The following is an 18,091-nucleotide window of genomic DNA, read 5'->3' on the forward strand; positions in this document are numbered from 1 at the left end:
GTCTACACGCCACAACCACGGAAGCCCTTGCAGCCAGGGTGCTCCTCAGCAAGACAAGCCATTGCTATGAGAAGCCTGCATGCTACTAGAAAGTGGCCCCTGACCACTTTCTGCAACTAGGAAAAACCTGCAGCAGTGAAGACCCAGCACAGCCAAAAATAAATAAATACATAATTACTTTAAAATTAAAAACAAGATGTGTACGATTCAAAAAAAAAAGAGGAAAGTGGGAAAGGGCAAAAAGTTATGCCCCTTTAGGTGAAGTTCCCATATACCACACTGTTGCGATGAAAAAAAATAGAGGAATGAGTTTTTCTTTTCTTTCCTGAGAGCAAAGAAGATAGAGAACAGTAAACAGGACTGGTCACTCCTAGTTTGTGCTTTAACTGTTCCTAATCTGAAGTCTGTAACTAAGTTTGCTTTTCTGACATTTTGCACCTATTATCCTTTGACTATGCAAATTACATCCTGTATCTGGTGCTCACCTTTATACACTGTCTTTGCAAACCACCCCTTGTAGTAGTTCTTCTCTTTTTGAAAACAGAAAAAATGCCACACAAAAGACAGTGGACCCAACTACTGGGCTACCAGACTGCCAGGCCCAATTGCTGGATGCCAGCCTACCACTGTTTTTGAAACAAAGCAAAGAAAGAATAAGCTCCTCATACCTTTGTTCCTCAACTCTTACCCTGGACTGCAAGCCCTCTTCTTATATAATCCCCCAGATTCCTCATGGAGAGGGGGGCATAGTTTTGAGGCATGAACCTAGCGTGGTTTCCCCCTCTGCTGGATAAGGATTAAAACCATCTTTCTATTTCCTCCAAACTCTGTCTCTGTATTTTTTTAATTTGTCTTCAGTGGCAGAGAAAGCTAAGATTTCGGGGGTAGCATCACCTATTCCATTTATGTTTCATTGGTCATCCCTAGCTACAAGGGAAATATTTTAGTCTCAAATAAATTGAAAATATTGCCTGGTACACAATCACCTTTGATGGCTCTACATTGTACCTTAGCTTACAATGGTGGAACAGACTCAACTCTTTCTCTTAAGGCAGGGAAAATTATTTTTGCATCTCTTTATGCTTAAGAGTATTAAGACTTTAGAGTTAATTTCGGCTGGAAAAGAGGAATGGAGAGAAAGGCAGGGCAAAATCAGAACAGAAAGGAGCAGGGTTGAATTGAGAGGAATGAAATCAGGAGGGCAATTTCGTCCTGAGGGCCCGTAGCAGCTTCCCCTAACCCCAGACTGCCCCCTCCCGTTCCTTTTCCCCTTCCTCCTCCTCTTCCTCCTCCTCCTGTCTCCTCCCAGCCAAGCCTGGCTTCCATTCAAAGTTTCCGGAAATCCCCTACCCAATCTCCAGCTTTTGAAACAATGACCCTCTGGAGACTATTCCCATTGTCCTTGGAACTAGAACAATGAGAGAGTAGAGGCTCCTCTCCGGCTTCAGGCTAAGTCCCTACTCTTAGCCTCCCCCCAAAGTAAAAACTTCCTCAACTCTCCAATCACTGTCCTCTTCTGTACAGAGGCCGGAAGTTGGGGGAGGTAGACAAAAAGCACTTTCTATCAACGGCTTCTGAGGCTTAAAGTCAATGCCAGCCCCTTAAGTACAGCCTGGGGCCTGTCCTCTCTTAGCTGGAACTAAGAAGGAGTCTGTCTGCAGGGCAGGGTGTCCACTGGACACCTGAGCATACTGGGGGGTGGCAGGCAAACCCAAGGCCTTAGTCCTATATTTTCTAAGTCTTTTGTGATGACTTAATGTCCCCTGTCATTGAAATGACAGAACCACAGGCCATTCTAAAGGAATTGGCAGTTTTATGTTACTGCCAGCCTCTCTTCCAGCCTCTCTTCTCCTGACCCTAGGAGACCCCTGTCCTCTGCCTTACCCAGTTCTGCCAAAAGAGCCCTTAGATAGGGGGAGGGGTGCGGGCGGGGCTTTTCTTGCACCATCCTGGCGCCTGACAGGATCGGATTACTGGAGGCAGTCTGGATTTGAATGTGCAAATAAACAGAAGTCGCTTTGATCCAGGAGGCTGTAAGGGAGGGGGAAGAAAAATGAGTGCCCTGGTCAGAGACGTGCTTGCTGGGCACTTGAGAGAGGGTTTGGGGGAGGTGGAGTGTGAGCATGTCCTATCCCTTTGACTGGACCCTAAACCTACTTTTTTAAAAAAAGAGAAGGAGATCCAGAAAGAGACAGGGACCCACTTTAGGCATTTCAGACTTCCCCCTGGAACCAAATACCCCATTGGCCTTCCTCCCTGTTACCAGGAGGGGAATGGGTAGTTTGCACCCCACCCTCCCTCCAGGCTCTCCCGCCTTTGGGACATTTTGGGTGCTACTTAGGAGAGCGAGAACTATGGAGTGTGTGCGGCTCAGGGTGGGGCCACAGGTTGGGAGTGGGTAGGGCCTATTGTCTTCCCGGGCACCAGTCCACAGCCACAGGCAGGCTTAGAGAAGGAGAGACAAAGGAGAAAATGGAAGAGCACAAAGGCAGCAAGGAATGAAAGGGTAAGTAAAGGCAAACAAAAGTGAACCGGGGGAGACAAAAGCTGGGAACAATATTCCCCAGGCAATAGGCTGGGAACAATGGGGACACTGACAGCGCCACAAAGACACCAGTGTCTCCAAGTAGACGTTATCTCAGGCAGTGGTTGGCAGCCCCGCTCTGGCTGCAGCTATTTTCAGGGCCGCTTTTGTGCCATGCTGAACAATATTCCTTGCATGGCTGCTGATAGAAAGATGAGAAGGTTTCTGTTTGATTCTCCTCTTCCTTCCCTCCCCCTTCCCCCTCTTCCAACCCCCACCAGCTCAGGCATTCTGAGCTCAATCAACTGGCCTGGTAAGGGAGTGTGTGTGTGTGCGTGTGTGAGGACCAAGGGGCCTGGGGGAGGCCCTCTGTCAGGCTCTCCAGTCGCCCTCCGCCTTAGCAGGGCCACCGCGGAGGGTAGAGAGTGGGGATTAGGGCTGGGCAAGCAGGGACTGGAGAACTGGATTGTGGCAGGAGGACTGTTCAGGAAAGTGGTTTCTGCCCAACAATCATGAGTCTAGCCTGAGCTATTCACTGTGAAAAGGCCTACTCAGCAAGCGTTTTGCTTGTTGCGGCCAGCTATTCATTTCATAGCTAACGCCATAAGGGGAATCACCTGGTCCTTCCGCCACCTTCCTCTGGGCCAGCGAGGTTCCCCACTCCATCCCTCATGCCATCGCTCTCCCATTTTTGTTTATAGTTTTACCGGTTTTTTGACTACCTCTCAACTCCTCCCTCCCTAACCTTTGCCACTCTGAGTTGCACCTAAGGGATCAAGGTCCTTAGCTTGAAAGACTGCTTGATAATACTGGCCCTTCTGCAGGCCCCATGACCATTCCCCTCCAAGCACTCGATCCCTATCCACAGTGTTAGCCATTTCCTGCTGAGTATCTCCTGCATTCCTTCTTGGGGGAACTCAGAGCTACGTTGTGCATAAGGCTGTGTACTCCTAGTTTTCTCCGGGATGCAGCCCAATACATTTGACGTTGTGTGACTAGAAAGAACACTACACTTTCTCATTGAACTGATTTTCTTCTTGTTCTTATTCTTCTGTTTGGGTTAGTTTTCTAGGTGGTTAAAATACCATATTTCAGATTCATGGCTTCCCCCCTACACAAATGAGCCCAAACTTCTTGGGAAGACAAGGCATTGATAAAAAAGCTTCCAAAAGAATGCCTTCCTAAGAGTCCAGACACTCGGAGGTGGACCAAGAAATTCGAGCCATCACTTAATTTGTAGCTATTTGTTCAGATTTCTCAATGTAAGTTAGCACTTTGAAGGCAGGTATTTTTACACCTCTATTGGCTACTTCATACTATCATGGCACCGAATAAATTCATTGAGAATTGCTGAATTGCACCAAAATTTGAGAATCAGAAGGGAGCTTAAAACTCATCTAGTACCTTACTCTTCAAAATGTGACCCCTAGACCAGCAGGATTAGCATCACCTGGGGGTTTATTAGAAATGAAGAATCTCAAACTGTACCTCCGAACTGCTGAATCAGAATCTGCATTTTGATGAGCTACCCAAGTACTTCATATACTCCTTGAGAAGCACTGACCTAGCAGAGCTTCTCCCGCCTTGCCTCCTCGCAATTGCTGCCCATTTCATGGCAGTACTGCCATTCAGAGCCTGCAGTCACTGAAACTGCGAGCTGTACCACACCATCCAGTAGAGAAGAGCTTAGTATCTGTGGTAACAATCTAATCTGCTTGGAATCAAGTCTTAAGAAATGGGACCTTTTACCTAGCATATACCCCATCAAAGGCTGTGTGTGTGTGTGTGTGTGTGAGTGTTTAAGATATTCACTTATTATTTATTTTTGGCTACATCAGGTCTTACTTGCAGCACAAGGGAACTTTGTTGCAGCATGCAGGCTCTCTGGTTGTGGTGCAAGGGCTCCAGAGTGCATGGGCTCAGTAGCTGCAACCACTGGACCACCAGGGAAGTCCCTCAGGGAAAGCTTGCTAAGGGAAAGGCTTTAAAATTCTATTATGACCTCCTTGGATGATCTCTGTGGTAGGGACTTTTATGGACCAACTTGACTGGGACATGGGTACCCAGACATTTGGTAAAACATTATTCTGATTGTGTCTGTGAGGGTGTTTCTGGATGAGGTAAACATTTGAATTGATAGACTAAGTAAAGCAGATTGCCCTCCCTAATGTGAATGGGCCTCATCCAATCAGTTGAAGACCTGAATAGAACAAAATGCTGAATAAGAGGAAACTCCTCAGGCCTGTCAGCCTTCAGTTGGGACGTTGGTCTTCTCCTGTCTTTGAACTTGAACTGAAATATCAGCCCTTCTTTGATCTCAAGCCTGCCAACTTTTCAACTGAAATTTACGTCATCAGTTCTCTGGATTCTCAGGCCTTTTGACTTGAATTAGAACTTAAAGGTGATTCTGGTGAGATTTCAGATGGAAATAAGGAACATGTTGGAAATTATAGAGGAAAGGTTATCCTTGTCACAAAGTGGCAAAAAGCATGGCCACACTTAAGTCTTGATGTTTTGTGGAAGGTAGAATTTATGAACTATAAAATTGGATATTTAACTGAGGAGAATTTCAAGCAAAATATTGAAGGAGTGGCTTGATGCCTCCTAACTCATAGTAAAATGTGAAAGGAGACAGATGAATTGAAGAACCCCAGTATCAGAGCTGTAGAGGTGGGACCACTGCTCTACCTCTTAAGCAAAAAGGAACCAGAACTTCAAGATTTGAAAAGTTATCCTATTCATGTTGTACAAAGAGAGAAAGAGAACCTTTGTTGCCAGGAGAATCCTAAGGGTACATGAACAACCATTTGATAAAGAGATCATGGATGTAATTCCTGGACTTAATCAGTTCATCTCAGCAGAAGCCAGGAATATAGATGTGATTGTACCTGATTATACCTGACTTCCTTGGTGGCTCAGATGGTAAAGAGTCCAGCTGCAATGCAGGAGACCCCGGTTCAATCCCTGGGTCGGGAAGATCCCCTGGAGAAGGAAATGGCAACCCACTCCAGTATTCTTGCCTGGAGAATTCCATGAACAGAGGAGCCTGACGGGCTGCATTCCAAGAAGTCATGAAGAGTTGGACATGACTGAGCAAGTTTCAGTTATTTTCACTTATACCTGGAAAGACACGGTCAATGTGAACTAAAGGAGACAGAGAAAATGAAGTAAAATGAAGGAAGGCTACTGGACTTTTTAGGTTTTAAGAAGAGGACCATAGGGCTGTTAGACTGTAAATGTCTCCTAGTCTTCAAAAAAAAAAAAAAGGGAAGAATAACTGCTCAGGTAATTCAGAGATCTTTAGGGCTGCCTCCTTGGTTTCAAAGGGTGAGGCTATTGTCTTGGTTCCAACAGGACAGACAGCCTCCAGGGTGGAGCTGCCCAGAGCCTTGGGGGCAGGAGCCCCAGTACCAGAGCTGTGAAGGTGGAACTACGCTGCCATGGGTCCCGAAGGCAGGACAGCCACCCCAGTGGGTCTAGCAGACAGGGCACTGAGCAAAAGTGGATCATTGCAAACCTTAAGAGCTAATGAACTTTACCTTGCTTGGGACCCAGATTTCTTCCTTTAGATTCCTCCCATTTGGAATGGGAATGTCTCTCCTATGCCTGCCCACCATTGTAGTTTGGAAGCACATAAATTGTCTGGTTTGGTGGCATTAACGGTAAAGAACCCACCTGCCAATGCAGGAGACATAAGACATGCAGGTTTGATCTCTGGGTCAGAAGTTCCCCTGGAGAAGAGAATGGCAACACATTCCAGTATTCATTCTTGCCTGGGGAATCCCCATGGACAGAGGCACCTGGTGGGCTACAGTCCACAGGGTCGCACTGAGTCAGACAGGACTGAAGCTACATAGCACGCACACACCAGGATCACAGCTGAAGAATTTTGCCTTAGGATGATTTTACCCCTCAGGCATCATGCATACCTGCTTTCGATGACATTTATCTGAGACTTTAAACTTCAGAGTTGATACTGGAATAAGCTGACTTTGGGGGCTGTTGGGATGGAGTTCAGAGAAGGCAATAGCACCCCACTCCAGTACTCTTGCCTGGAAAATCCCATGGATGGAGGAGCCTGGTAGGCTGCAGTCCATGGGGTCGCTAAGAGTCGGAAACGACTGAGAGACTTCATTTTCACTTTTCATTTTCATGCATTGGAGAAGGAAATGGCAACCCACTCCAGTTAATGTATTTTGCAGGCAATAAGACATGAATCTGGGGGGCTAAGAGTGGACTGCTATGAGTCAAATTGTGCCCCTCTAAATTCATATGTTGAAGCCCTACCTCCCACTGTGACTGCATTTGGAGTAATAAAGTAATTAAGGTTAAATGAAGTCATAAGGGTGGGACCCTGATAAGTTTATGTAACAGGAGACACCAGAGAGCTTATTCTCTCTCCCCACCCTGTGAGGACACAGGGAGAAGGCAGCCAGGAGGAGAGTCTTTATCAGAAACCGACCCTGCTGGACCTTGATCTGGGACTTCTCAGTCTTCAGAACTGTGAGAAAATACATTTGTCTAAGTCACCCGTTCATTAGTATTTTGTGATGCAGCTTGAGCTGGTTAATGCAGTCCCTACTGGTGGGAGAAAGGAGAGGTCCCAAGGCCTGCACAGGGCAGAACGAAAGGATGCAGCAGAGGACACGCTGAGTCTCTTCACTCCTCCAGGGCGACATGGCAACATCTCCTCCTCTCCTCTGCTGTCTTCAGTGCAAACAAAACCACGGCAAAGTGAGCCACTTGGAGCTGCTGCATGTCTTATAGCTCAAAGCAGTTCCTATTCGGGGAGCATTCAAAACCCTTATGATTATCTCAATTCAAAACTCTGTTCTTAGATTGAAAAATTTTGTTGCTGTTGTTCAGGCAACGCCCTATCTTCTCAATCTGTGGAAAGTTACAAAGGAATAAAGGTTAAATTTTTAGAATTATAATTTTTTTTTCTCCCATAGGCTGGGAAAAAAAACACCTTTGTTGGTGTCTGCTTATAAACAGCTTTATTCATGTGGTTGTTTTAATCCTAGTATATAATTTCATCACCTTCTATAAAGATCATCATGACTCCTATGTAGTCAAGCAATCTAAACGAATTTATAAACAATTGCTGAGCATTTATTTGACAGTCTTCCTCCACCAAACCAGTCAATTCCCTCCAATGAAATAAGTAACAGTGTAATTTCTGATCTATGGGCAGTCAAGTTTTGGGAGGAGGGGAGAGTAGCTGCGGCTGGCAATCTACTGGCCAGCCAAACTGGAAAATCGGCTTTTCAGCAGTTTCCTCTTGACTCCTCCCAGCCCATTTATCTCAGATATCCTCCACTCCCACTCCCCAGATTAGGGTAGGGCAGAGAAGAGAACAAATATTAAGGTTTGGGATAAACGATCATTGATCGTATTTATAATTAGTTCTGAATTCTCAGCAACAGAGGACTCGACTAGAGGCATGACCTAGCGCCCCTAGTCCACACACACGGCCATCAGGAGGACTGCGGTGAGCCTCAGGGGTTCTCTCCTTCTGCCTGTTCACGTGTCTTTTGACATGATCTGATCATCCCAGACTGACTACCTCCGGTATACCCGAGTATGGGTACAGAGGGTGACATCACCTTCCAGAGTCTGAGAATCCTGTGTGATCAAGGCAGCTGGTACTAGGTGATGGTTCACAGTCCCCAAAGAAGCTCAGTGAAGTGGAAATTAAGTTACTGCAGTGGTGACCTAGGATGGGCAGCTGGGAGCCTACTCATAGAGCTATGAGGGTAGCAGAATGCACTGCCCCCAAATATGCCACCTTGGCATAAGAATGATTTTGAGCTGAAGGCAACTGAGGAGAAGCAGACACAAAAAAGCTCTCTGCCCTCCTCTCCCTACTTGCAGGACATAAATGCGTAAAGGTGTCCACATTCCCTGTTCAAGAAGGACAGAGGTAAATCACAACTCTGGGCCCTTATTAGCCCAGAAATGTCACCAGAGGGATCTACATCGCAAACTTTACTGAAATGATCCCTATCCCCCATTAGTTCATCCATATATTAATATTCACCTTCCCTCCAACTGCTCCCTTAGTAGCTCAAAGTCCTTTTCCTTTGTCTTGTCATGATGGCTGGATGGCATCACTGACTCGATGGACGTGAGTCTGAGTGAACTCTGGGAGTTAGTGATGGACAGGGAGGCCTGGCATGCTGCGATTCATGGGGTCGCAAAGAGTCGGACACGACGAGTGACTGAACTGAACTGAATTGAACTGTCACTTTTCCAAAAATTTACTTTGAAGATACTATATAAGCCCAAGTTCTAACCACCAATTTGAGTTACTCATCATTGAGGGCTCTTCTGTATATGTACCATTCACATGTTAATAAACTTGCCTTTGTTTTCTCTTGTTAATCTGTCCTTTATCAATCTAATTTACAGGGCCCCAGGCAGTGAACCTAAATTGGGGAGAGGAAAACAGTTTTTCCTCTCCTATATCAGGGGAATGCCAGGGCCTCTGGGGCCCTTAGAGAAATGATGGGAGGGTTGTTGTTGCTGATGTGGTTCTTGTTCAGTCCCTAAGTCAGGAATGACCCTTTGCAACCCCATGGACTACAGCACGCCAGAATCTCCTGTCCTTCACTATCTCCTGGTGAAAGTGAAAGTGTCAGTCGCTCAGTCGTATCCAGCTCTGTGCAACCGCATGGACCTCAGAGGCCCACCAGGCTCCTCTGCCATGGGATTCTCCAGGCAAGAACACTGGAGTAGGGTGCCATTTCCTTCTCCAGGAGTTTGCTCAAATTCTTGTCCATTGAATGGGTAATGCTATCCAATCATCTCATCCTCTGCATCTCCTCCTTCTGCCCTCAGTCTTTCCCAGCATCAGGGTCTTCTCCAGTGAGTCAGGTCTTTGCATCTGGTGATTAAAGTATTGGGGTTTTAGCTTCAGATCAGCCCTTCCAATGAATATTCAGGTTTGATTTCCTTTAGCATTAACTGGTTTGATCTCCTTCCTGCCCAAGGAACTCTCGAGAGTCTTCTCCAGCACCACAGTTCAAAGTATCAATTCTTCAGCGCTCAGCCTTCTTTATGGTCCAACTCTCACATCCATACATGACTACTGGAAAAACCATAGCTTTGACTCTATGGACCTTTGTCAGCAAAGTGATGTGTCTGCTTTTTAATATGTTGTCTAGATTTGTCATAGCTATTCTTCCAAGCATCTTTTAATTTCATGGCAGCAGTTACTGTGATTTGGGAGCCCAAGAAAATAAAATCTGCCACTGTTTCCATTGTTTCCCCATCTATTTGCCATGAAGTAATGGGAACAGATGCTATGATCTTCATTTTTTGAATGTTGAGTTTCAAGCCAGCTTTTCCACTCTCCTCTTTCACTTTCATCAAGAGGCTCTTTAGTTTCTCTTCACTTTATACTAAGAGTTACATCATCTGTGTATCTGAGGTTGTTGATGTTTCTCCTGGCAATCTTAATTCCAGCTTGTAAATTATCCAGCCTAACATTTCACATGATGTATTCTGCATATAAGTTGAATAAACAGGGTGACAATATACAGCCTTGTCATACTCCTTTTCCAATTTTGAACTAGTCTGTTGTTCCATGTCTGGTTCTAACTGTTGCTTCTTGACCTGCATACAGGTTTCACAGGAGGCAGGTTAGGTGATCTGGTACTCCCATCTCTTTAAGAATTTTCCACAGTTTGTTGTGATCCACCAAAGTCTTTCATGTGGTCAGTGAAGCAGAAGTAGATAGTTTTCTGGAATTCCCTTGCTTTTGCTGGGATCCAACAAATGTTGTCAATTTGATCTCTTGTTCCTCTGCCTTTCTTAAACCTAGGTTGTATATCTGGAAGTCTTTGGTTCACATACTGTTGAAACCTAACTTGAAGGCTTTTGAGCATTATCTTGCTAGCATGTGAAAGAACTACAATCGTACAATAGTCTGAACATTCTTTGGCATTGCCCTTCCTTGGGATTGGAATGAAAACTGACCTTTTCCAGTCCTGTGGCCACTGCTGAGTTTTCCAAATTTGCTGACATATTGAGTGCAGCACTTTAACAGCATTATCTTTTAGGATTTGCAACAGTTCAGCTGGAATTCCATCACCTCCACTAGCTTTGTTCATAGTAATGCTTCCTAAGGATGACTTCACACTCCAGGATGTCTGGCTCTAGGTGAGTGACCACACCATCGCAGTTACCTGGGTCATTAAGTATAGTTCATTTTTGTATAAAAGGTCATTTTTGTATAGTCCCTCTGTGTATTCTTGCCACCTCTTCTTAAGCTCTTTTTATTGTTGTTGTTGATGAGAGGGTGAATCTCCAAAAATAAATAACCTTTTGAGTTGTAGAAAGTGAAGAAGGGATTTTAGCTTCTGCTGGTGGATACGTAAGGCACATGTAAAATAACTGTAACTTGAGCTCTTATTTTTGAGTTAATAATGCAGGGTTTTGTTTGTTGTTTGTTTTGCCATAAACCCTAATTAGACCCGTAAAGCGAGTTCGGGTAAAGCTAGCATTATGTACTAGCTACAACACCCGTGGCCCCCATGAGCTCCACACACCTGAAATACATCTGGAAGCAAGAGGGTTGTCAGTCAGTCTCCCTTTCAAAGACTCATTTGAAGTTGGCACACAGGAGGTTCACAGAGACTGCCATCTGAATGATGCTTCCTGGAATGAGCAATGATGTGGCCTGACCCATTTTTCTTCACAAATTGATGCCCCCTCTGTAAAGCCCCAAGGTCACTCCATTCCCTTTACCAAACCATAGCCTTTGGTGCCGAGATTGCTCTATCACCCAGATAGATAGAGCTTTTGTGGCTTTCCCTGCTATCCTTGAGAGAGATGCAATGTCAGCCCACCCTTGACTTTTCAGGAACTATTCATTTAGGCTGTGATGGTGAACTAGATGTCTAATATAAGAACTACTTTCCTTCCAGGAAAAGAATTTTAAATTCTGAATCAAAATTATCCTTCTTTTCTTCAAACTTCATTCATTCTAGGGTCAAATCCTGATTAAACCAGCCAGACTGTGGTCAGTGAACACAGCCCCTTTCGGGGCTCATCATTGTTGCATTCATCTTGACTCTGAGGTTTTGGTTTCTGGTCCTCGTTCCTGGTCTGAGTTTCCCCCTGAGTGACCCTGCTGTTAACATTAGGGGTTAAGCTGAGATGAAAGGCCTCATCTAAGCCCGCCTCAGGATCAAAATTAAACCTGCAAATAATTTTCAATAGCCATCAAATGTAAGACACAGTCCTAGGATGAGTACTGGAAGATGAGAAAGAGATAGAATGAGTTGGGGCTACTCCAGCCTTTAAGTAGTTTATAGCTAGTTAGAGAGAGAGACTTAATCACAAGTGGAGTGAACTGATATGAGGTTTCAAGAAGATAATAAAATAAAAGTGAGAGGGAAGCATAAGAATGTTCAAAAAAGATAAAGTCTATGTAGGTAATAAGATGGGTAATGAAAAATAAACCTTGAAGTAAAGATGGAATTGGCCAGGCAAAAAGGAGAAAGCAGACCATTATGGCCTTAGGAAATTATATAAACAAAGATACAGTCAGTTTTGCTCTAAGGCTTATTTTGAAAACATGCATTTGTTCCGACCTGGTTCATATATTAAAGAGAAATTTGAGCACAATGCAAATCTTGGATTTGCTTACGCTTGATCTTACCCTGAGAAACACTAGGCGAATGGACAAAAGTGCCCTTAACTGCACTAAGCAAGGTAGGAACACACAGAATGTATACAAGCGCACCCCTCAAATTTCTACCACCTAGCTAAGCTCACAAACTGTGTTATATCTTTCTTTCCAATTTTAGATAACCCCTTCCACCCCTGACAACTCATAAGCTGCTCCCCTTCTGACACCCAGTTCCATGTGCAAAATTCAAGTCTGTTTCAAGGTATGCGCCTTATTTATTGTAATATTCATGTATTTCTTAACCATTTAATAGCATAAATTGTGCTGCCCTTTTATTAGGTTCTTGTGCTTTTTGTTGCTGTGGCTGACAAAGTTAAAGTGTATTTAAGTTTTGTGACCTCGAATCCCATTTTCCCCACGTGGTTTTTATTGTATGGTGTTTGCATAATAAGATGATTTTTAGGAGCACATACATTATGTTATCGGAGAAGGCAATGGCACCCCCTCCAGTACTCTTGCCTGGAAAATCCCATGGATGGAGGAGACTGGTAGGCTGCAGTCCATGCGGTCGCTAAAAGTCGGGCATGACTGAGCGACTTCACTTTCACTTTTTACTTTCGTGCATTGGAGAAGGAAATGGCAACCCACTCCAGTGTTCTTGCCTGGAGAATCCCAGGGATGGGGGAGCCTGGTGGGCTGCCGTCTATGGGGTCACACAGAGTCGGACACGACTGAAGTGACTTAGCAGCAGCAGCAGCAGCACATTGTGTTATAGCAGAAGTGACCCCACAGGCTTTGGAATAAAAGGAATTCTTGGAGAACTGTGAGAAAGATTAGAATTATAAGTAAATTTATGTAGGAGAATTTTCACACGGAAGGCTGGAATTAGATTCATTCATTTACTTATGCACTTACTTAACAAATACTGGTTGAGTGCAAGCTATCTGTCAGACTGTTCTAAGTGCCAGGGACATGACAGTGAGCAAAACAGACAAAAATACCTGCCCTTCAGAAGTTTACATCCTAGTTAAGGAGGAAGACCAAAACAAGATAAACAAATAGCATAATTAATGCTAAGAAGAAAACACAAAGCAAAAAGTCAACGTGATGTCAGGGGATGAGTTTGGATACAGCGTGTCTGGATTATTTATTGCTGTATGACAAACTACTCCAAAACTTAACAGCTGAAATCATAAACATTTACTATTTCACACACTTCTAAGGTTGGGAAGTCAAGAATGACTTAACAGGAATGGTTCTGGCTCAGGATCTCTGATGAACTTGCAAACAAGATATTGACTATGAGCTTCCATGCTCAACTCACATGGCTATTGGCAAGAGGCCTTGGTTCCTTGCCTCTCCATAGGACTGCTCGGGACATAGTGGCTTGCTCTCTCAAATGCATAGAGAATGATTCAAGGAGGAGATCACATGCTCAAGAAGCTGCAGGCCTTGATCACCTAATCTCAAGCGGCTCATCATTACTTCTGCCATCACACAAACCAACCCTGGTACAATGTGGGAGGGGACACAAGGGTATGAATATCAGGATACGGAAATCACTGGGGCCATGCTGGAGGCTGGCCACCACAGTGACCAAGGAAGGTCATCTAACATGATGACCTTTGGATTACTTTATTTATTTTTATTTTGGCTCCACTGGGTCTTCATTGCAGAGCAATGAACTCTTTAGCTGTGGCATGCAGGCTTATTTGCCCCACAGCATGAGGGATCTTAGTTCCCCAACCAGGAATCAAAACCCATCCCCTGCATCAGAAGTGTGGAGTCTTAACCACTGGACCACAGGGAAATCACTGGATTCCTTTTGAAGGAAGTGGAGGAGATGTCCATTAAGATGTCTGTGGGGGATGTCTGTCTCCTATGGAGATGGAACAGATGAACAAATATACATGCCTAGTTTGTTTGAAGGACAGCCATGTGCAGTGAGCTGGGGCAGAGTGAATGAGAGGGAGAGAAAGAGAAGACGTCAAAGAGGGGATGGGGAGAGGAATGCTTTCATCTTTACTCTCAGTGAGATACACGTTGTAAGTCAAGAAGTGACATAATCTGACTTAGGACTTAACAAATCAAGTCTGGTTGCAGTGTTAAGAATAGACCAACAAAAAGCAAAGGCAGGAACAGGAAGACAAGTTAGGAGCTTGAGAAATAATGATAGTCTAATTCTGGAAACATGCTGAAGGTAGAACAGACAGAATTTGCTGACGGTTTGGCTATGAAGAAAAGTCAAAGATGACACCACTTTGTCAAAAAATGGAGTTGCCATTTATCTGCTTGGCAAGGCTAAGGAAGGAAGAGTGTTAAGGTAAACAGCAAGTGTTCGCCTTTGGACACACTTAAGTTTGACATGCCTGTTAGGCTTTCAAGTGGAGACACAAAGTACACAACCAGATCATCAAGACCGGAGCTCTGGAAAGAGGTTCAGGTTAGGGGTGCAAGTTGGGGAACCGTCAGGTGTAGAGAGAGTTTAAAACGCTGAGGTTGGATAAAATCCCCTAAGCAGTGAGTGCAGCCAAAAAGCTGTCAGACCCAAGGATTAAACTTGGGGCATTGGAACCTTTAGCACGGAAGGTGGGGATTGTGTGGACCAGCAACGAGGATTCCGAAAGGGTGGCCAGAGAGGTAGGAATCAAGCCAGGTGATTGTAGTGATACAGAAGTCACATGAAGAGGTTTTTTAGAGAAGACTTAGAGAGATCCCCTTTGTCAAATGCTGCTGAAAGGATGAGACATGACCACTGGATGTAGCATGTAGAGGGCATTAGCTACCAGAGCAGTTCTGATGGACTGGTGGAGGCAAAATCCTTTTTGAAGTGGGTTGAAAATAGAATAAAAGAAGAGAAATTAGAGACAGAATATTCTTTCAAATAATTTTGTGTGAAAGGAAGAAGGGAACTAGGGTCATAACTGACTGGGGAAATGGAGTCAAGAGAGGCTTTTTTAAAGATGGGAGATATAACAGCATGTTCATGGGCTGAGAAAATGATAGGGAAACACTAATCAAACCAGGGATTCAAAGGGGAGAATTACAGAGGCAAAATCTTGAGTGGGTAAGAGAGAGTCGATAGAAACTGGCATATGTTTGCAGGGGTTGTCCTCGTCAAGAAGGATAGATAGTGAATATAGAACAGCAGAGGAAGAGGTGGAGCAGGTCCACGGGGATAGGCACAGAGTGGGAAGAGAGTTGGCTTCAAATGAACCTGAGGTTTGGCTGAGCACAATGAATAAGAGACGTCATGCCTCTCCTTCGAGAGGTTCCACAGCTGTGAGGGCCACATGTGCTGCTTTCCAGAATCCTCCTAAATGTATGCCTGGTGTTTCAAGGCAGCTAGTAATAGTGGCCCCTTTCACTTTCAACACTACTGATTTGGGTAATAAATGAAATGATCATTCTACCTAGAGCCACGTGGAGTCACTGAAGTTTCCTGAACAGAGCGTTCATCACTGACATTTTAAAAACACTAAATAGATTGTAAATTCCTTGAAATCAATGTCACATTTCATACGTCTCATCCCATTTCTAGCATATCTTTTATACGTGGTCTTCTCATCTCTCAGTTAACCCAGCAAAGGCACAATTGATTCAGAGCTAGAAGAGCCATTGAGGATAATGCCAACATTAGCCAAACTCTCCTAAATCACAAAACAAAGGAAGAGGATCGCGTCAACTTATTTACACACGAAGAGGACTGTTCATAATCCTGCTGAAGAAGATTATGAGGGCAAAGTCTTGAGTAGGTAAGAGTAGAAGGGAGGCCATTGAGGACTTAGAACCATGCAGGGAACAGGCTGGCTAAAGGAAGGATTTCAAACTCATATGTTCTGCTTATCTGTTGCTGTGTGACAAATCATCCTAAAACGTAAAGAGTTAAAACCACAGCAATTGCTCTATTATCTCTCATGATCTCTGTTGGGTCAGGAATTTGAGTAAAGTTTGGCTGGGCAATGGTGGCTTAGGATAAAGTCTTAGCCAATTGCAGTCAACTGGTTAGAGCTGATACACTGGAGATCTGAACAGTTTGGAACTGGCAAGGCATCTCACTCTCTTCATGGAGTCACAGGGCCTTTCCATGTGGCCTCCTTACTTGGGTTGATTTTAGGTTGCTCCCAGCTCGGTGGTTGTAAATCAGACTATTTACATGGTGGGTGAAAACTTCTAGAATGAATATGCTGGTGATTTTGCCTTGGAAGTCAGAGTGTTATTTCTGTCACAAGTCTGCCTACTGCAGATAAAGAAGACATGGAAACTACTCTTGAATGAGAGAAGGGTCAAAGTCACTTTCTAAGCTGATCATGTGAGATAAACCACATTGTTTTGAACATTTGGGAAAAGTATAATTGTGATATCAAGTTTGGGTACATACACCTTACTTCCTTTCAAAGAGTCTTATTGGAAGACTCAAGATCCCATTCTTTTAATTTGTAACTTTAACCACTTTGTTAATCACACCAGATAACCATGATGGTGTGATCACTCACCTAGAACCAAACATCCTGGAAGGGGAAGTCAAGTGGGCCTTAAGAAGTACCACTATGAACAAAGCTAATGGAACCGATGGAATTCCAGTTGAGCTATTTCAAATTCTAAAAGATGATGCTGTGAAAGTGCTGCACTCAATATGCCAGCAAATTTGGAAAACTCAGCAGTGGCCACAGGACTGGGAAGGTCAGTTTGCATTTCAATCCCAAAGAAAGGCAATACCAAAGAATGTTCAAACTACCACACTCATCTCACACGCTAGTAAAGTAATGCTCAAAATTCTCTAAGTCAGGCTTCAACAGTACATGAATCATGAACTTCCAGATGTTCAAGCTGGATTTAGAAAAGGCAGAGGAACCAGAGATCAAATTGTCGACATCCACTGGATCATTGAAAAAGCAAAAGAGTTCCAGAAATACATATACTTCTGCTTTACTGACTATGCCAAAGCCTTTGTCTGTGTGGATCACCACAAACTATGGAAAGTACTTAAAGAGATGGGAATATCAAACCACCTGACCTGCCTCCTGAGAAATCTGTATGCATGTCAGGAAGCAACAGTTAGAACTGGACATGGAACAACAAACCAGTTCCAAATTGGGAAAGGAGTGTGTCAAGGCTGTATATTGTCACCCTGCTTATTTAACTTATATGCAGAATACATCATGTGAAACGCTGGGCTGGATGAAGCCCAAGATGAAATCAAGATTGCCAGGAGAAAATATCAATAACTTCAAATATGCAGATGACACCACCCTTAAGGCAGAAAGCGAAGAACTAAAGAGCCTCTTAATGAAAGTGAAAGTGACAAAGCTGAATTAAAACTCAACATTCAGAAAACTAAGATCATGGCACCTGGTCCCATCACTTCATGGCAAATAGATGGGGAAACAATGAAAATAGTGACAGACTTTATTTTAGGGGCTCCAAAATCACTGCAGATGGTGACTGCAACCATGAAATTAAAAGATGCTTGCTCCTTGGAAGAAAAGTTATGACCAACCTAGACAGCATATTATAAAGCAGAGACATTACTTTGCTGACAAAGGTCTGTCTAGTCAAAGCTGTTTTTTCCAGTAGTCATGTATGGATGTGAGAGTTGGACTATAAAGAAAGCAGAGTGCCGAAGAATTGATGCTTTTGAACTGTGGTGTTGGAGAAGACTCTTGAGAGTCCCTTGGACTGCAAGGAAATCAAACCAGTCAATCCTAAAGGAAAACAGTCCTGACTATTCATTGGAAGGACTGATGCTGAAGCTGAAGCTCCAATACTTTGAGAAGTAGTGACTCATTGACTCATTCACCTGATGCGAAAAACTGACTCATTGGAAAAGACCCTGATGCTGGGAAAGATTGCAGGCAGGAGGAAAAGGGGATGACAGAGGATGCAATGCTTGGATGGCATCACCAGCTCGATGGACATGAGTTTGAACA

The 18,091-nt window shown here is 44.1% G+C and overlaps 1 long non-coding RNA gene across 1 annotated transcript; it reads left to right on the top strand.

Annotated features, from left to right (window-relative positions):
- The first annotated feature begins 2,369 nt into the window (after positions 1-2,369).
- Positions 2,370-16,314, top strand: LOC129653878 (uncharacterized). Its single transcript, XR_008715250.1, has 3 exons — positions 2,370-2,506; positions 12,340-12,423; positions 15,737-16,314. It is a non-coding gene; the product is annotated as an uncharacterized LOC129653878 (long non-coding RNA).
- The last annotated feature ends 1,777 nt before the right edge of the window (positions 16,315-18,091 follow it).

This window comes from Bubalus kerabau, chromosome 5 (assembly GCF_029407905.1).
Source record: "Bubalus kerabau isolate K-KA32 ecotype Philippines breed swamp buffalo chromosome 5, PCC_UOA_SB_1v2, whole genome shotgun sequence".
Taxonomy (NCBI): Eukaryota; Metazoa; Chordata; class Mammalia; order Artiodactyla; family Bovidae; genus Bubalus; species Bubalus kerabau.